This window comes from Pseudorasbora parva, chromosome 4 (genome assembly GCF_024679245.1).
Source record: "Pseudorasbora parva isolate DD20220531a chromosome 4, ASM2467924v1, whole genome shotgun sequence".
Taxonomy (NCBI): Eukaryota; Metazoa; Chordata; class Actinopteri; order Cypriniformes; family Gobionidae; genus Pseudorasbora; species Pseudorasbora parva.
In genome coordinates, this window is record NC_090175.1 from 54330449 (window position 1) to 54350528 (window position 20080).

The 20080-nt window shown below is 34.2% G+C and overlaps 1 protein-coding gene across 1 annotated transcript in view; it reads left to right on the top strand.

The window, feature by feature from the left end:
• The window catches only part of gpc5a (glypican 5a), a 195713-nt gene that overhangs the window by 63687 nt on the left and 111946 nt on the right, over positions 1-20080 (top strand). The window lies entirely within an intron of this gene.

The window sequence follows — 20080 nt, forward strand, 5'->3', positions numbered from 1 at the left end:
CCCACCATATTTATTTTTTAATCGTTTATATATCTCTTCATGGCACAATAATGTCCCATTGAATGCTCCTCAGGTGACAAGAGGTCATCCTTCTGTGTCACATAATTTATTGTGATGTATCTTCTAATTGTTTTTTGTATACATTTTTCATATTTCTGTGAGTTTAGATATGTTAAAGGTCTGCTTACTCTGTCTTACATCAGAGTTGTTTTGCAGATACAAAGTTCACAGTTTATTAGCACCCCTGAAAAGACAATTAGATCTGTCTGTATATGTTTGCTGTTAGTTGTGTGAGTGTTTTGTGTAATTTGCTGTGTATGTTAATAATGCAACATAGAGAGAGTGAGTTTGTGAATGAGACTTTAATGCGCACTTCTTATGCTTTGTTTGTTTAGTTCTTACGGTGATTTTGGACACTAAACTTTCAGACAGGATCCGCTATATTCTTGGGACAAGGTTTTCACATGGACACTTTTCATTGTAAGACAGTTAGCAACTCATTTTACATTACATTTTACATTTATGCATTTGGCAGACGCTTTAATCCAAAGCGACTTACATTGCATTCCAGGTACACGTTTTACATTATTGTCAATTCTTGCTTTCCCTGGGAATTGAACCCATGACCTTGGTGTTGCTAGCGGCACGCTCTAATAATAAATGCGTGAGATAGAAGCAAGCTTATATACACAAATGTACCTCCTATTAAAACAAATAGTGCTACACTTCCCCAGGCTGCTTATGTGTAGCATCCACTGACCATCTTCAAAATACATAGAGTTCTTTTGATTTTTTTAATATTCAGTTTTAATGTAACTTTTGTCAAATAGTGATTCAAAATTGAAATGCTGAAAACCATGCATTCAGTGCATACAGAGAATACATGCACTGTGTACAGTATAATAATACTGCATACTCCAGAAACTGTACGAGTGTTAGTATGCTACACAGTCAGAGTCGCCCTTGAGAAGCTCGGTTGAGTTCGGTCAAGGCACAAACACCTCTTTGTTTGATTCATTAACTTCGGGACCTCTCTCAAACCAGCCCTCTGGAAAATTGCATTAGTATCAGTGGACAAATCCAGAATGCTAATTTATTTTTGTTCACCTTTGGTGAGAGAGCGAGCTGTACACCGGTGCTCTGTATTACATAATTAATCTTCGTTTTCTGTTGAATTGACTTGACTTTATTTCTGTCACAGGGTCCCAGACATCCCAACACATGCAAATGTAAAAATAATACTAGTACTTTTAAAATTAACCTCTTTTTAATCCCTCTATTTTTCATATGAACTTGTTACCTAATCCGAAACCAGTGGACATGTTATTGAAATTATGTTATGTTATGAATATGCCATATTATTGCAACATTTTTTTATTTGATTTTTTATTACAAAACATTTCATTAAATAGCACGGTTAAAGAAACAATTATAAAAAATTTCATTTATTCAATGTTTTTCATTCATAATTTGTTGAGACAGTACAAAATAAATCAACATTAATATGTATGTTACATATTAATTGAATTATTTGTGATATTTATTTTATCTTTAATTACATAAATATATTCATAATATATCAGGGTCAAAGCATAATAAATATTCACAAGTTGAGGACAGATAGTCTAGCACTACCACAGCGTGACGAATACATTTGCATGCACCGATTCTGCAATCTTACTTCTACAATCTGTTACACTCTACGGGATTTCAGTTTTGTTATCTTCAATATTTAATGTGCCTTTCATTGTTGAAAGAAAAAATAATGCTCAAGAGACGTTCTCATCCATATGCATGTTGTGATAAGAGGGATAGACATCACTGCCAAAATATCCCGTATCCCTGCTGATTTTTCCACGTCAATCAGTGGCCATCGGAATAAGAAAAGCTCCTGCGTCTGTTCCCTGGTGGCTCGGGCCAAAGAAAGAGCATCAGATAACCTTAAATTGGGATGGCGCCATACTGTTTCCCGAAACCAAGCATTTTCCTCTTTCTTTCTTTGCTCATTTTTGTCATTCCTCTCCGGGTCTGAGGCTTCTATCTGATGCCGCAGTAATTTAACTGAAGTAGATAAAGTGGAGTAGAGCTATCCACTGTGATTCTTGTTTCAGACGCTGTCCTCTCAGCCCGACTTTATGAATTGGATCAAACAGAATGCGGATGCGTGGAGACTGGCAGCTTTATGATCCGTACCAGTAAGACAGAGGAAATAATTGCCAAACACTTCCTCGAGTCTTAACTCCGTGTGCGGTAATGCTGTTTGCTGTGCAACCGTTTATATTTTTGTTTTCATCAGTGTTATTTTAGTATTATTTATATACTATTATAGCTTTTATTTGTATTTTAAATGTTCTGTTTTAATTGTAATTTTCATAATAACAATAGCTTTAATAACGTTTTTAATATTTTTTTTCACTTTTATGATAGCTTTAGTCCTTTTACTTCAACTTTTTTTTAGTTAGTTGCCAATACAACATTTATTTATATATATATATATATATATATATATATATATATATATATATATATATATATATATATATAAATCAATTTTAAGTTTAAGCTTTTCATTAATTTTGTTTTACTTTAGCTTTATTTAAATTAAAGGGGTGCTGAATTGATAAATCAACTTTCCTTTGAGCTTTTGATATAGAAAATGTCATGCGGTATAAGAATATCCTGTAAGTTTCAGAGCTGAAAACATCCCTGTTAGTCAAAGAAAAGCGTTTTCTGACACCAGACCCAGCAAACGAGAGATCTCAGAATAATCCAGGCTGTGACGTCAGTGTGGTGAAGCAGAAGAACACCGCCTGATTCTGTAGCTCCGCCCACCGACTCGTGCCTGACATGACATAGGCCTACATAGAGCTAAACCAGATCCAACTTCTAAGCAATAAACAATAAACATACCGCATAAGCTTTATTCGGATTTCAATATTATGAATGCATGGATAAACTTTATCTTTAAAGGAACTGTATGTAAGAAATGTATTTCAATGAATCAGAAAATGTTAGACATTCACTAGACATTAAGAAATCATGTTCAAATACTTCTATCACTGACAACAGTAGTCCGGCCAGGATATTGTCATTTAAAAGTTGTTGTTGCAGCCCTCAACTGATGTTGATGTTGTAATGTTGTGTTTTGGCCTAAAGCTCCGCCCTCCACCTATCTACCAATCATGAAGTCAGTAGTGTTTGGGCATCCGGGTAGCCAGATCTGCTCTAGTTACCAAAGCAGCAGATCTACAAACGTTCCTGCTGATCCTGCAGATGATCTGGCAACCTCGAGTCGGGGGGAGGGGGAGAGGGAGACACCTGCAGTACCAGTTTTGGCCACAATCTTACATACACTTCCTTTAATGAATATCTATCTCACGTGGGGAAGACATTGAGCATTTGTTCCTTCATTTCTCCACTTATTTGTTTGTAATCAAGAGACTGGATTTGCAGACAGATGAGATTACATGAATGAATGAGGCAACACACTAGTGTGAGTAAAAATGTTTTTTTATATGTGATAGTATTGCATTGATACAAATCAATTGACATCAATTGATTATGTGTACGTGTCTAACTGAACATACTAGGGGTGTGCATTGGCACTGCCTTCACGATTCGATTCGATTACGATTCACCAGGTAACGTTTCGATTCAATTCGATTCTACGATGCATTGTGATGCATCAAAATTCTACTGCACACAAAGCAAATTTTTCATCAGTCATGAGGCAATACAAGCAGATATTAAACAACAGATTGTATTGATTGCTATGTGTCTCCTGTATCTTTGACATAAAAGTTATTAAATAAAATAAAATGTAATTAAATAAAATTAAATAAAATGCAATTAACCCTTAAATGCATGACTGTTTCACCAAACATTCTTACATATTCAGGTCGTTAGCGACCCAGATCTATATTTAACATGGATAGACCTCTACCTGTCTTGATAATATATAAAACTCCTGATTTTACACAGCTACAGAAGAATAAAATAAAACCTATTTCGTTACCTTTTGGAGCTTGGAAGGATTCAGTTTGAGCAGATGTTTAATACCATCCTCATCTGTCCTCGTCAGAGCTCGTTTACCAGTATATTCAGCATCTGACTCATATTCGCGATCTCCAGCATATTCTCCAAACTCATTTTCAACGTCTTCAAAATCAATATTTTGATCACTGACTGCAAGACTGGCTTCTTGACCACATCCATCATCAAGAGACAGTGACACTAACATATGATTGTGTCTAGTACTTGCTCTCTGAAGTAAATCACTGAGCCATTTCAAGTTTTGCAGATTATAATTATTGTTTCGTTTTCTGTCAGAGGTAACTATGAGTGAAACGTCACTTCATCATTGGGTATCAGACATTGCCACCTTGTGGAATAAAGGTGAATTGCGCCCGGAACCGGAAGTATTTGAAACTTCACAACTTTATCGTCCGCCAGAAAATAAACAGTGACATAATCGATTATGGCCCTTTGCCGCATCGATGCTGAATCGTTCATGCCCCGCATCGCGATGCATCGCCGAATCGATTATTGTTGACACCCCTAGAACATACCTTAGCACGCTGTCAGAGGCTGAAGAGTCCTTTATTTGTGGTGTTGTTGGTTTATTGCGATTCGGGATCGGACTCGGACATGTATGGGCCAGGGCTCTCAAAGCCTTACGTCCCGTCTGCCGATGGGCTATCTTAAACAGTATAAAACATTTATAAAGCCAGTTTATGACAGGTTCTGTCTTTTAGTTAACAATAACAACACTGGCTTTTATATTTTTTATGGATTTTATTTTTCTATTTCATTTGTGTGCTATTTATTTATCACATTTATTTTTCTGCAGCTATTACAAGAATCAAAGAAAAGCAAATGCATAAGTAATGGACAAGTAAAGGATTCTTTAGTGATAGTGATGTCAAGTGGTTATGGGCATTTCTATGTGGTTGCTATAAATTCATTATTAATCAAGCACATTGCCTGGTCTTGCCTGAAAAAATAAGCTTTTTAATGCTATTTGAGCATGAAAAAAGTATTTATGTGACAGTTCATGTTAAATTTATTTAACTGTGAGTTCGTCAAGCAGTTTTTGAGATTTCAGGATTCCCCATTCAAGAGTTCCCCCATAGAAAGGACTTGGTCTTAGATGCCTGAAATAGCAGAGGCATTGCAAATATGGACTTTATTTGAAAGGGACTTTGATGCTACTTACCCGTCAAAAGAGTCAATTCTCACATCGAAATATGACTCAGGTCTCTCCTTATATGCAAGTCTACATGTATGTGTGATTGCTTAGAAAAGTAATAACACATTTCATTTTTCACCTTATTTTCTGTCAGACTCTCTCACAAGCTCACATTTGAAAAGTGCCGTATATCTGCAGTCCTCCGAGGAAACATGCGGATGGTGAAGAGCGGTTTAGGTGTGCCATGAATTCCTCTTACATTTGACAGTCTGGAGCTATAGCACAGGTTTGGAAGCCAGAAGAGGCCAGAGACTGAGTGCCTTTATCCAGAGAGACGGGCCACGGCCGAGAGACCCTCAGATGATGCAGAAGCATCTTAAATGAAGACAGGGATTGAACACGAGCGCCCAAGGCCATCTGCGGTTTCATGAGTGGATCAAAACAAACAGAAGCCAACAGAAAACTATTTCAATTCATTTTTATGATACAATGAAACACAAAAACAAAAAGCCATCTTGGGTTGCTACAATTCTGACTTTATATCTCTCAATTCTGACTTTATATCTCTCAATTCTGACTTTATATCTCACAATTCTGACTTTATATCTCACAATTCTGACTTTATATCTCACAATTCTGACTTTATATCTCACAATTCTGACTTTATATCTCACAATTCTGACTTTATAACTCACAATTCTGACTTTATATCTCTCAATTCTGACTTTATATCTCACAATTCTGACTTTATATCTCTCAATTCTGACTTTATAACTCACAATTCTGACTTTATATCTCTCAATTCTGACTTTATAACTCACAATTCTGACTTTATATCTCTCAATTCTGACTTTATATCACTCAATTCTGACTTTATATCACTCAATTCTGACTTTATATCTCTCAATTCTGACTTTATATCACTCAATTCTGACTTTATATCTCTCAATTCTGACTTTATATCACTCAATTCTGACTTTATATCTCTCAATTCTGACTTTATAACTCACAATTCTGACTTTATATCTCTCAATTCTGACTTTATATCTCTCAATTCTGACTTTATATCTCACAATTCTGACTTTATAACTCACAATTCTGACTTTATAACTCACAATTCTGACTTTATATCTCACAATTCTGACTTTATATCTCTCAATTCTGACTTTATATCTCTCAATTCTGACTTTATATCTCTCAATTCTGACTTTATATCTCTCAATTCTGACTTTATATCTCTCAATTCTGACTTTATAACTCACAATTCTGACTTTATATCTCTCAATTCTGACTTTATAACTCACAATTCTGACTTTATATCTCACAATTCTGACTTTATAACTCTCAATTCTGACTTTATATCTCTCAATTCTGACTTTATATCTCTCAATTCTGACTTTATAACTCACAATTCTGACTTTATATCTCACAATTCTGACTTTATATCTCTCAATTCTGACTTTATATCTCTCAATTCTGACTTTATATCTCTCAATTCTGACTTTATATCTCTCAATTCTGACTTTATATCTCACAATTCTGACTTTATATCTCTCAATTCTGACTTTATATCTCACAATTCTGACTTTATATCTCACAATTCTGACTTTATATCTCTCACAATTCTGACTTTATATCTCTCAATTTTGACTTTATATCTCTCAATTCTGACTTTATATCTCTCAATTCTGACTTTATATCTCTCAATTCTGACTTTATATCTCTCAATTCTGACTTTATATCACTCAATTCTGACTTTATATCTCACAATTCTGACTTTATATCTCTCAATTCTGACTTTATATCTCACAATTCTGACTTTATATCACTCAATTCTGACTTTATATCTCTCAATTCTGACTTTATATCACTCAATTCTGACTTTATATCTCACAATTCTGACTTTATATCTCTCAATTCAGACTTTATATCTCACAATTCTGACTTTATATCTCTCAATTCTGACTTTATATCTCACAATTCTGACTTTATATCACTCAATTCTGACTTTATATCTCTCAATTCTGACTTTATATCTCTCAATTCTGACTTTATATCCCACAATTCTGACTTTATATCTCTCAATTCTGACTTTATATCTCTCAATTCTGACTTTATATCTCTCAATTCTGACTTTATATATCTCTCAATTCTGACTTTATATCTCACAATTCTGACTTTATATCTCTCAATTCTGACTTTATATCTCACAATTCTGACTTTATATCACTCAATTCTGACTTTATATCTCACAATTCTGACTTTATATCTCTCAATTCTGACTTTATATCACACAATTCTGACTTTATATCACAGTTCTGACTTTATATCCCACAATTCTGACTTTATATATCTCAATTCTGACTTTATATCTCTCAATTCTGACTTTATAACTCACAATTCTGACTTTATATCTCTCAATTCTGACTTTATAACTCACAATTCTGACTTTATATCTCACAATTCTGACTTTATATCTCTCAATTCTGACTTTATAACTCACAATTCTGACTTTATATCTCTCAATTCTGACTTTATAACTCACAATTCTGACTTTATATCACTCAATTCTGACTTTATATCTCACAATTCTGACTTTATATCTCTCAATTCTGACTTTATATCTCTCAATTCTGACTTTATATCTCTCAATTCTGACTTTATATCCCACAATTCTGACTTTATATCTCTCAATTCTGACTTTATATCTCTCAATTCTGACTTTATATCTCTCAATTCTGACTTTATAACTCACAATTCTGACTTTATATCTCACAATTCTGACTTTATAACTCACAATTCTGACTTTATATCTCTCAATTCTGACTTTATAACTCACAATTCTGACTTTATATCTCTCAATTCTGACTTTATATCACAGTTCTGACTTTATATCTCTCAATTCTGACTTTATATCTCTCAATTCTGATTTTATATCTCACAATTCTGACTTTATATCTCACAGTTCTGACTTTATATCTCTCAATTCTGACTTTATATCACACAATTCTGACTTTATATCTCTCAATTCTGACTTTATATCACAGTTCTGACTTTATATCTCTCAATTCTGACTTTATATCTCTCAATTCTGACTTTATATCTCACAATTCTGACTTTATATCTCTCAATTCTGACTTTATATCTCTCAATTCTGACTTTATATCTCTCAATTCTGACTTTATAACTCACAATTCTGACTTTATATCTCTCAATTCTGACTTTATAACTCACAATTCTGACTTTTTATCTCTCAATTCTGACTTTATAACTCACAATTCTGACTTTATATCTCACAATTCTGACTTTATATCTCACAATTCTGACTTTATATCTCACAATTCTGACTTTTTATCTCTCAATTCTGACTTTATAACTCACAATTCTGACTTTATATCTCTCAATTCTGACTTTATAACTCACAATTCTGAATTTATATCTCTCAATTCTGACTTTATATCTCTCAATTCTGACTTTATATCTCTCAATTCTGACTTTATAACTCACAATTCTGACTTTATATCTCTCAATTCTGACTTTATAACTCACAATTCTGACTTTATATCTCACAATTCTGACTTTATATCTCACAATTCTGACTTTATATCTCACAATTCTGACTTTATATCTCTCAATTCTGACTTTATAACTCACAATTCTGACTTTATATCTCTCAATTCTGACTTTATATCTCTCAATTCTGACTTTATAACTCACAATTCTGACTTTATATCTCTCAATTCTGACTTTATATCTCTCAATTCTGACTTTATATCTCTCAATTCTGACTTTATATCTCTCAATTCTGACTTTATATCTCTCAATTCTGACTTTATATCTCACAATTCTGACTTTATATCTCTCAATTCTGACTTTATATCTCTCAATTCTGACTTTATATCTCTCAATTCTGACTTTATAACTCACAATTCTGACTTTATATCTCTCAATTCTGACTTTATAACTCACAATTCTGACTTTATATCTCTCAATTCTGACTTTATAACTCACAATTCTGACTTTATATCTCACAATTCTGACTTTATATCTCACAATTCTGACTTTATATCTCACAATTCTGACTTTATATCTCTCAATTCTGACTTTATAACTCACAATTCTGACTTTATATCTCTCAATTCTGATTTTATAACTCACAATTCTGACTTTATATCTCTCAATTCTGACTTTATATCTCACAATTCTGACTTTATATCTCTCAATTCTGACTTTATATCTCTCAATTCTGACTTTATATCTCTCAATTCTGACTTTATATCTCTCAATTCTGACTTTATATCTCTCAATTCTGACTTTATATCTCACAATTCTGACTTTATATCTCTCAATTCTGACTTTATATCTCTCAATTCTGACTTTATAACTCACAATTCTGACTTTATATCTCTCAATTCTGACTTTATATCTCTCAATTCTGACTTTATAACTCACAATTCTGACTTTATATCTCTCAATTCTGACTTTATATCTCACAATTCTGACTTTATATCTCACAATTCTGACTTTATATCTCTCAATTCTGACTTTATATCTCACAATTCTGACTTTATATCTCTCAATTCTGACTTTATATCTCTCAATTCTGACTTTATATCTCTCAATTCTGACTTTATATCTCTCAATTCTGACTTTATATCTCTTAATTCTGACTTTATATCTCTCAATTCTGACTTTATATCTCTCAATTCTGACTTTATATCTCTCAATTCTGACTTTATATCTCTCAATTCTGACTTTATATCTCTCAATTCTGACTTTATATCTCACAATTCTGACTTTATATCTCACAATTCTGACTTTATATCTCACAATTCTGACTTTATAACTCACAATTCTGACTTTATATCTCTCAATTCTGACTTTATATCTCACAATTCTGACTTTATATCTCTCAATTCTAACTTTATATCTCTCAATTCTGACTTTATAACTCACAATTCTGACTTTATATCTCTCAATTCTGACTTTATATCTCACAATTCTGACTTTATATCTCTCAATTCTGACTTTATAACTCACAATTCTGACTTTATATCTCACAATTCTGACTTTATATCCCACAATTCAGACTTTATATCTCACAATTCTGACTTTATATCTCTCAATTCTGACTTTATATCCCACAATTCAGACTTTATATCTCACAATTCTGACTTTATATCTCTCAATTCTGACTTTATATCTCTCAATTCTGAATTTATATCTCTCAATTCTGACTTTATATCACTCAATTCTGACTTTATATCTCTCAATTCTGACTTTATATCTCACAATTCTGACTTTATATCTCTCAATTCTGAATTTATATCTCTCAATTCTGACTTTATATCACTATTTATCACTATCACTATATATTTATTTGTAAGTAAATAGACTCAGTTTAAGAAAAAAAAAACCTATATTTGACACAGTGTTTTTGATTCAAATAAATGCAGCCTTGTTGAAAATAAGAGACTTTCAGAAAGATTAAAAACCTTTGAATGGTAGTGTACATTTACTCACTTACACAATGTGTTGTTCAATAATAAAGATGAAGTAGTACAAATGCTAGTGCATAAAAAGAGAGACCAAGATGACTTATTTATTTTGGTTGTGGCTGTATTAATTTGGCATCACTTCATTTCCGCTTGTTTAAAACATGAAAGAAGACTGAGGAATGAGTGTAAATTTCTCTTGTGGCGATGCCGCAGATGCTATCGATGGCGAATACGACACGAACCAAATAAAATCAGTGGTGCTTAATGATGCCATGAAGATGTTTATCTGGCTCTGTAAATCTCCCAGCCTGCCGTTTTGAATAAACATCGTTGTGTCACAAATTCAATGCATATCTAATATTTCCACTGAGCCACTCAACACTGAGGGAAGGGACCGATGGCTGGGAAGGGGATGTTATCTGCATCTAATGAAGGGCACTTGTGTGAGAGTGTTTCCCTGGAAACGTGATTGTCCACGTGAAAATTACTCCGTTGAGATGCCATGTGGAAACATAAATACGGACAGCAGACAGGTTGAACCAGGCAGTCGAGCCCCGGGACCACTGGACTATAAAATTGACTTGGAATCAATATGTGGAGTGCAATGCTCGGAGCAGGGGAAGATGTATGATCAGGGTATAAAATCAAACCGAGGAATGGCGTTGAACTTGCGTACATGACGGCGAATCGCTGCGGAGCGATAGAGGCCGAATGTCATGCCTGTTATATCTCCTTGATGGCGGCTCACTACACATCAACTCTTTAATAGAGGTTTTCCAGGAGAGAGCTCGTGTGGCGTGACAATTTTATTTGGGCTCAATCCGTAGACAGCTTCCTTTAAAAGGCGACGTCTGTCAGGATCCACTTGCCCTCGGAAAGCAAAACACTCATTACGCGCGGCGTGAGTCCTGCGCTCAAACACTAGGTGTTTCAGCACCGCGGGATGCTTAAGGCACCTGTGTTATGGCCATATGTCGTCTGTCGTTCCTGTAGACCAGCATATTGTGATGACTGGCACTCGTGAGTCACCTTTTACCCTTGCACACACTCTCATTCGCTCGGCAGTTTGCTTTCTGACGCTGCTTCTTTGGCAAAGCAAAGCTGGAGAAGCCATCAGAGAAAACCATATCCCAACAGGCCCAAAGCAAGCAGTCGTTTAGTTTCTGTTCAGCTAGACAAGGGTCAACGAAAGCGGAATGATAAAACATTTCTGACAGTGCAAATTGAGGGTGAGAAAAACAACACGAATGACAAAGACAGGAAGAAACGGAGAAGCACAATCACCTCCGTTTACATCGATTTCTGTCAGATGAATGTTATTGGAGGTGTCGAGCTGTTTGTTTCGCTCTGAAAACAAAACAACAGTATTTTTTGCTCAACTTGATATGTGCTTTCTGGTTTCTGTGGATTATGTTATTAGTGTTTCGCGTTTGGAAAGGCGAGAGTTCCTATTACTTTTGCTCATATTTGCGGTTTGGAATTTGAACAAAGTATAAATCAGCACATAATTCAACACATGAAAAAATAATGTTATTGTGTCAAGGTTCAAGAGCCCAACTAAAGCAAACACTGATCACCATAATGGTAGCGTCAGAAGAAACAATAAAACATCATATAGGATATCCACTAGAAAAAAATGTTTCATGGGCCGTTTAAATCACTAAGTTATTAAAGTTAAACAGTTAACAGTTAGCCCTGCTAATCTAACCCTGACTAATTACATAAATGTGCACGCATAAATAGTAATGTTTGTCCCATCATTGGTTTTATAAACTTTACAAACACCAGATTTTTTCTAAACGGTGAAAGTTTTTGCTACTCTGAATAGTAAATCTTGGTATTTAGGGCACTTTTTGCGTTTCTTTGCCTCTTCTTGACGGATCGCTTCTTGTACTCCTGAGTTGTAAGTCGCTTTGGATAAAAGCGTCTGCTAAATGCATAAATGTAAATGTAAATAGCGGATGCTCTCGCCTTCATCTGTGCACAGCAGCACACAAACATTTTTAAATATTAAAAATAAAAGGATTACAATGTAAAAGATTATTATTGTGTACATAAAGATAAAAAATGCCTACATATCATAACAGATAGTCATTGCATTTATCAGAATGACCTGCAGTAATGATGAATGAAATTGGCTAATTATTAAACTAATCATGGGAATACACACATGTGTATTTAAACTGACTCGTCAGGTTGAGGGTGTCTATAATCCGCCATTTATATAGCAAATCCTCCATGAGCCCAACTGGCTTTTAAAGGGAATGGAAGATGAGACTTGGATTGGTTTATTGCACGTTACGCCCAAAACACACCCATGACTCATTAAGAGACTAGGGACAACCCTTTTAGACCATGTGCTTGGCGTGCCAACCATTTTTCCCTTCATTAAAGGGTTACTTCAGCGATTAGCATATGGCCTTGTATCAGTAGAAACCCTGGAGTATATTCAAATGATTGTGCTTTCCCCCCTCATATCCCCCTGAGACAAGAGATTTATGCATTTTATTTCTGGAAAAATTCCTCCTATGATGCAAATTGACGATATTTGCATCATAGGAGGAATGTTTGGCTAAAGGCTAAAGACTACAGCCAGCAGAGGGAGCCATTTCCGCATGTTTTGAGTCAATCATTATATTGAACACACACGTTCAGTTTTTAATTGTAGTCTCTTCTCTAACTCAGTCACTGTAATCAAGTTGGTGGCTTTGGGAATGGCCTCACAGGGCAGCGAAGCATTCTGGGAATTGTAGTCTTTCATCTCCATGAGACGAAAATACATTTTTTGTCTTTTCTCAGTCTAGAAGGCACCAAATTAAAAAATAATTTCACATTTCTACTACATTGAGGACCCAGTTTAAATACAGATTCATCTTCCCAGCGCTGAAGTACTCCTTTAAACTAGCAAAAGTGTGCATTAGACTATATGCTTAGATCATTAAAATAGGGCCCTCAGTCTTTCACATTTAATTCAACATGTCACTTGCCATCTCTTTGTAATCAGTTGTGAAAATGTTTCTAGCAATTTCTGAGTGCAATATGTACTCAGAACCCCCCCCCCCACACACACACACACACACCACCTAATTGAAGGTTATATTGTTTTTACAGTTTGATTTTAACCATATGTTGCCTTTTCATAATGGTTGGTTTGCTCACCAAGCCAATTTTTTTTTAATTCATTTTGGACCCTATTTTAATAAAGCATAAGCGTGGTTCTAGATAAAAGAAAGATGCATGGTAGTGTAGATTTAATTTCAGGCCTGTGCGTTTTTTACTTAGCCTTTTTGAAAGCGAATTAATCAAGTCACAGATTCATTCTTTTGTGCAGAGTATAGCCAATACAAACTTGGAGCCTAAAGATTCTGGCCTTAGAAATGAAAAAGCAGCTGTCATATCATGATGGAGACGCTTTATAATTTAGCCCGGTCAAAGCTCTTCGGAGGGTTATTAATCTACATGCTTTTTCGTTGCAACTTTGGGTTTTTGACGGCTATGCAGTGCAGCCATAATTCAGCTTCATATAATTGTACTGGGAAATGGCCAAAGAGATGCCGCTGATAGATCAACGTCAATAAAAAGAGCTTTTCCTGAGCTGAATGGTCACGTAACAGCAGAGAAATCGGGCAATATCTGTTTCTTTGCAAGTAAACACTAAGACCCAGTGATTTGTGGGGCATCAACTGCTTGTAAACTGCAATATGCTGTTACCAAGAAAATAAGCACACACTACTATTGCATTACTTCTAAAGACCTCTGAGGATTTCGTTCTGTTGAGATTGTGTTATAAAAACACAAGTTAGTAGTTGAAGATATCCCCAAAATATTATGTCATGGTGGAAATATATGTCTTTTTTTTATCACAGTTTCAACATATTGCACGTTGCTTAACATTCAAGAAAAATATTAATTCTATTTGTTTTTATACTTTTTAAACACTTTTTTTTTATGAATGGTAAGTCTCACATTATACCACACCGCACAGTATCAGTAAGACTCACACAATTAACTGTAGTTATGAATTTAAATTCTGATTGGATGAGTTGCAAAAATTAATTCAGTATTAATTAAACATAAATTAGCTAAATTGTTTTCTTCTGTTAGGGTTTTCTTCCGCGCTATTCTGCTGTTATATCCAATATATCATCCTCATACTGAACCACCCAGCCCTAAGAGATATTATATATTATTAGAAAAGACCTTTATTTTTATTGCTGACCTCTACACAGAATTGTGTTTTCAGCTCTCTCTGCAGTTGTGTTGCGGTTCTCTCAGCAGGTAACGCTGTTGAAGCAGAAGTCGAGGCGTCGTTGCCTTTAGTTGTTGGAGTAAAGAGCCAAGTAAGGATTATGTACAATAGAAACTGACCTTTTCAAAAACACAGAATGCCCAGAAAGCCCTGCTTGCCTTGAATGCCTGTTGGCTAATGCCACACTTTGCCCCTGGCACAGATCGATGGGCGTTTATGGCTCGGGGGTCTCATTGATTGGAACGCAGGAGTTGCAGTTTAATGGACGAGTGCGTGGCTGTGTGGTCAGCTTGGCTTTTGTTCAGGATTCACTCTCTTCAGAGCACACAGCAATAGCATAACATGTTTTGCTTAAAGCCTAAAAATCCTTAAATAAATCTGTACTTGTGAAGAAAATATGCTGAAGATAAGATCACATGCATTCCTTTTTTCATGTTTTCCATGTTTTAAACATATCTACGTATGTTACACTTACATTAAAACAAATATACTGTTAAGAGAAATTACAAGAAAAACTTAATTTATGATACTACTGCATAATATATTAAGACTTCAGCGAGTAAATCTGCTTGTTTATTTCACTAAAAGTAAATTAAATGAAGGTGAGATTTTTTTTTCTTATTTTAAACTTAAACTCAAGTACATTTAGTGAAACAATTGCCAAGAGAAATAAATGTAATTCAAAATAAATAAACTTGTAAAGACAAATTGCATATGACATTAACGCCTAATTTAGTGAAGATTACACTAAATCATTTGCCAAGAGAAATAAATGTTGTTGTTTTTTTTTTGATAAATATGCTTTAAAAACTGCATAAGATATTGAGACGTCAGGAACAAATCCTTGTTTTTTGTTTTTTTGTGTGTTTTTTTCAAGCTTAAATACAAGTACATATAGTGAAGATCTAAAGGAAAATAATCTTCCAAAAGAAAATAATGCAATTCAAGATAAATATACTTGTGATATTATATTTAAACTTCAGAGAATAAATCCTCATGTTTTTTATGTTGATTTTCATTTTTTAACATAAACAATTGTGTGAAGAAATGAGGCATACAAATTATTTGCTAAGAAAATGAAACTTATTTTATGATAAATATGCTTATAAATATGCTATATAGTTGCATAACATTAAAACTTAATCTAGTGAAGATTACAGTAAATCATTTTCCAAGTAAAATAAACTTAATTCAAGGTAAATATTCCTCTTTTATACTTCTCAAGTGTATCATGTAAGTTGTATTAAAGTTTTATTTGTACTGAAAAACAAGGCAAAATGCAGATAAAGGATGCAATTTTTCGCAGTGCAAAGTGTGATGCACCAAAGAGTCCGTGTAATTATGTATTTAATCATCATATTCATGTTTGTTTGGATGTTGGCATTGAGCTTCGGGGTGGCAGTCATGCTCCATATCAGAGGCCACGCGTTTTGCAGCATTTGTGCGCCGCATGCGACGTCTGTCTTCCAAACTCCCCATCCCATTTCCTTTCACAGCAATTGCATTCAATCTCAGCCGTTATTTCTTTTAATTAACACCGCTGTCTCGTTGAATTTACGCCGAAGAACACGGATACATTTAGATGGTTGTATTTCCTCTCGAGACGTTACAGACGAGGAGAGATGATGAGGAAACAGCTGCTGGAGTGATTCGCTTGATTTCTCTCTCAATTCTGCAATCACTCCAAAATGGGCACAAATCATTATTCCTTCATCTTCATTCTCACCAATCACACTGTTCGCGTCCCGAGAAAAAGGGTTTGACAGGATTCTGAGCTGATATGATCAAAGATTGGTGTTCACAGGTGGTTGTCAGGTGTATTTGGCCTACGCGATGGATTGAGCACATTTCCATACTGAAATATCTGAAAGGCTTCCAATCCTAATTTCCCACAGAATATACACGATACCAGCTGCACTTTCTTTCTCTCTCAACTCTCCGACAGCGAGTTGCACACAAACCCGCCTCCTCTCACTCACTCGTTTCTTTTGCTCCAGATACATTTTGTTGCCGTTACAGGGCTTGGGACTGTAGTTTTTTCTCACAACCAAAGTGTGTGCACATAAAGCCACCTCTCGGTACAAAATTTAGTTCGCTTATTGCGCTAAAACAGTCAAATACACACAAAATAATGTCAAAATATTGGTGAGTATTCACTTAAACAGAGTAGGATGTGAGAAGTGAATGTAAACAGTTGAGAAAGAAAAGGAACGTTTTATTTTATTTTATTTATTTATTTATTTATTTTTTTTTATTAAGAACATATGAATTACAGAATTGAATCCAACATACAATAACAAAGTTTCACAGGAAAGTAGCCACATGTTTTCAACAAAGTTAACAAGAAAAAAAAATAGATTTAATAAAGAAAAAAAATAAAATAAATGATAATAATAATAAAGACAGTATTTCTTCCTTTTTCTTACTGACAAATTCAATATTCATATAAATTGTTGAGTATAGTGGGGACATTAGATTATAAAGAATTCATCCATAAAGTTTACCAAAGTGTCATTCTTTTTGTTTTTAATTAAATGTAAAGCTTTGTTCAGCGATTCCATCTCTTTTAAAAATAAACTACATTTAGGGATGCATTTGGCAAATTTTTGTTTATGAATATAATATTTACCATGCAAGATGTAGAAGTTTACCACAAGTTCAATCATTTTGCTTCTGTTTGAGAAAGAGCATATAACGTCTTTTAGAGATAATTTATAATTCACATTTCTTGGGGCAAAAAGAAAAGAGCTCACATCAGACCAAAATTTTAAAGATAAATCACAGTTGTAAAACAAATGAGCCAGGTCTTCCTCGTGTACAGTACAAAAAGAGCATTTGCTGTCGATGTCCATGAATTTTGATAATGAAACTTTACATGGGTAGATTTTATGAAGTATTTTAAAATGTACCTCTTTAACCTTATTCAGCATACAAAATTTATATGGATTTAGCCATGCCTCTTTCCAATTAATAAGAAAAGGAACGTGTAACAGTATAATGGAGCCGTGCGTCATATCTTAAAATGACAGCAGCCTAATATTCCTACAGCCAAATAATGAGATAATATTAAAATAAATACATTCAAAATTGTAAAAATTCTGGCCAGTGGAAACTTTGTAAAACCATATACTGTACGTATATATCCTTAGAACCTCTGTTTTTACTCTGCTTGAATCCTACATTGAATTGTGTTTGTGTTATAAAAACACTGGCAAATGATTTGAGTCTCTATTTGATATTGCAGAATCATTATGTTTCCACAAATGAAAAACCATTTCCCTTCATTTGGACAGAACTGCCTCTCAATTCTCTTGTACCTTTGAGTCATTAAAATAACTACCACAATTTCAGAGTGAAAACCCCACAGATCATTATTCAGTATGTGAATCTGAAGGACAGCGGTGAAAATGAAGACTAAAAACCATTTTTAAAATGCTAGAGATGAAATATAATTAATTATTTATATAACAAAGAAGGTACAAAAAAATATATTGTATCCCATTATCAGGTAGTGAAAGCTACATCTGACCACCTGTTAAGAAAAGCTCAGCATGAAGAAGGAGAAGGCAAGGGAAAGTACAACTGTCTTTGGGTAATCTAAAGGGATTTTACATCAAACATTATATTGGATTGTATTGTAAGTGTAAACGCCCACTGCTGTGATTGCTAACATCTTTTGCATATGAATTAACTGGTAAGTTTCTCAAAAATATTAAGCATGTATTTTATAATTACAGCTTTCAATGTTAACTAATGTTGATTATGGCATTATAGGGAGTCACAAGTACCGGTACTTCGGTACTGAAATAAAAAAAATGCGACAATACCAGCATTTCTGTAGTAGCCTCGACTCCCGAGTATATCTGGCACTCGCATCTGCGTTCAGTCACTAAGCGCAGGGCTCCAGAGTGTAGCCGAATATTAAACTGCAAAATAGTACTCCTTCATGTTTTGCGTCTCCTTGTGGATGACAGGAGCCGATGCGCGCATGCGCACGCACACACACACACACACACACACACACACACACACACACACACACACACACACACACACACACACACACACACACACACACACACACACACACACACACACACACACACACACACACACACACACGTGACACTCGCTCGCTGTCATTGTCGTCTCTGCCAGCTGCCATGATTCAACTGTCACTATATGAGGACACGGACATGGACATATGATGTCTATGGACACGAACACATGAACTCTCTCTTCATGAGAATTTACCGTTTCATTTGAGAAAACGATCATATGAACACAGACACTCAGAGGACTTCACGGCAACCCATCAAAATAAATGTTTGGTGTAAAGTGAAGAAATTGACATAATATATTAGGCTCTGTGCAATAATAATAAGCCTCTACTTATAATAATAATTATGCCTAGATGGTTGCTTATTTTTCACTTGATCTTTAAACAATGTTTAATTTCAAACAGCATAGGCTATCCTTTAAATGTTTATGTATTATTTATTTATAATTATTATCATCATAAATAATAAACTCATTTAATTTAATAAAAGTTTTGAAAAATAGTAAAAAAAAAAAAAAAAAAAAAAAAATATATATATATATATATATATATATATATATATATATATATTATTATTATTATTATTATTATTATTATTATTTTTTTATTTTATTTTATTTTTTGGCGTGGTACCGAAATTGGTACAGAGTACCGTCAAATTTATATGGTATTGGTACCGACTACTGGAATTTTGGTACTGCGATATCTCTATAGCATTATATTTAGATCTATGGCATTATATTCAGATCGGGGCATGGAAAGGTTACAGCATTGTAGCCAGTCTCAGACATGTTGAGCTTATAAATGTAGAGATTTCAACATTACAACTCGATTTCTGAAAACGAATGAATGCTTTCATTATAATTGTGCAAACACAATGTAAATAAGATATTTGTTGATTTATTACAGGAGTTTTGCTGAGACCAGAACTCTGTCACTGATAAACTTGTGATTGCCTTATTTAATCGCTTTCTATATATAATGTAATCACAGATTAAATAACAGATTATTAGAAACAATGTGAAGTTGAGCGTTTAGTCACTGGTTTGATTTACTGACGCACAGTCAAAGAACATCTGACTGTA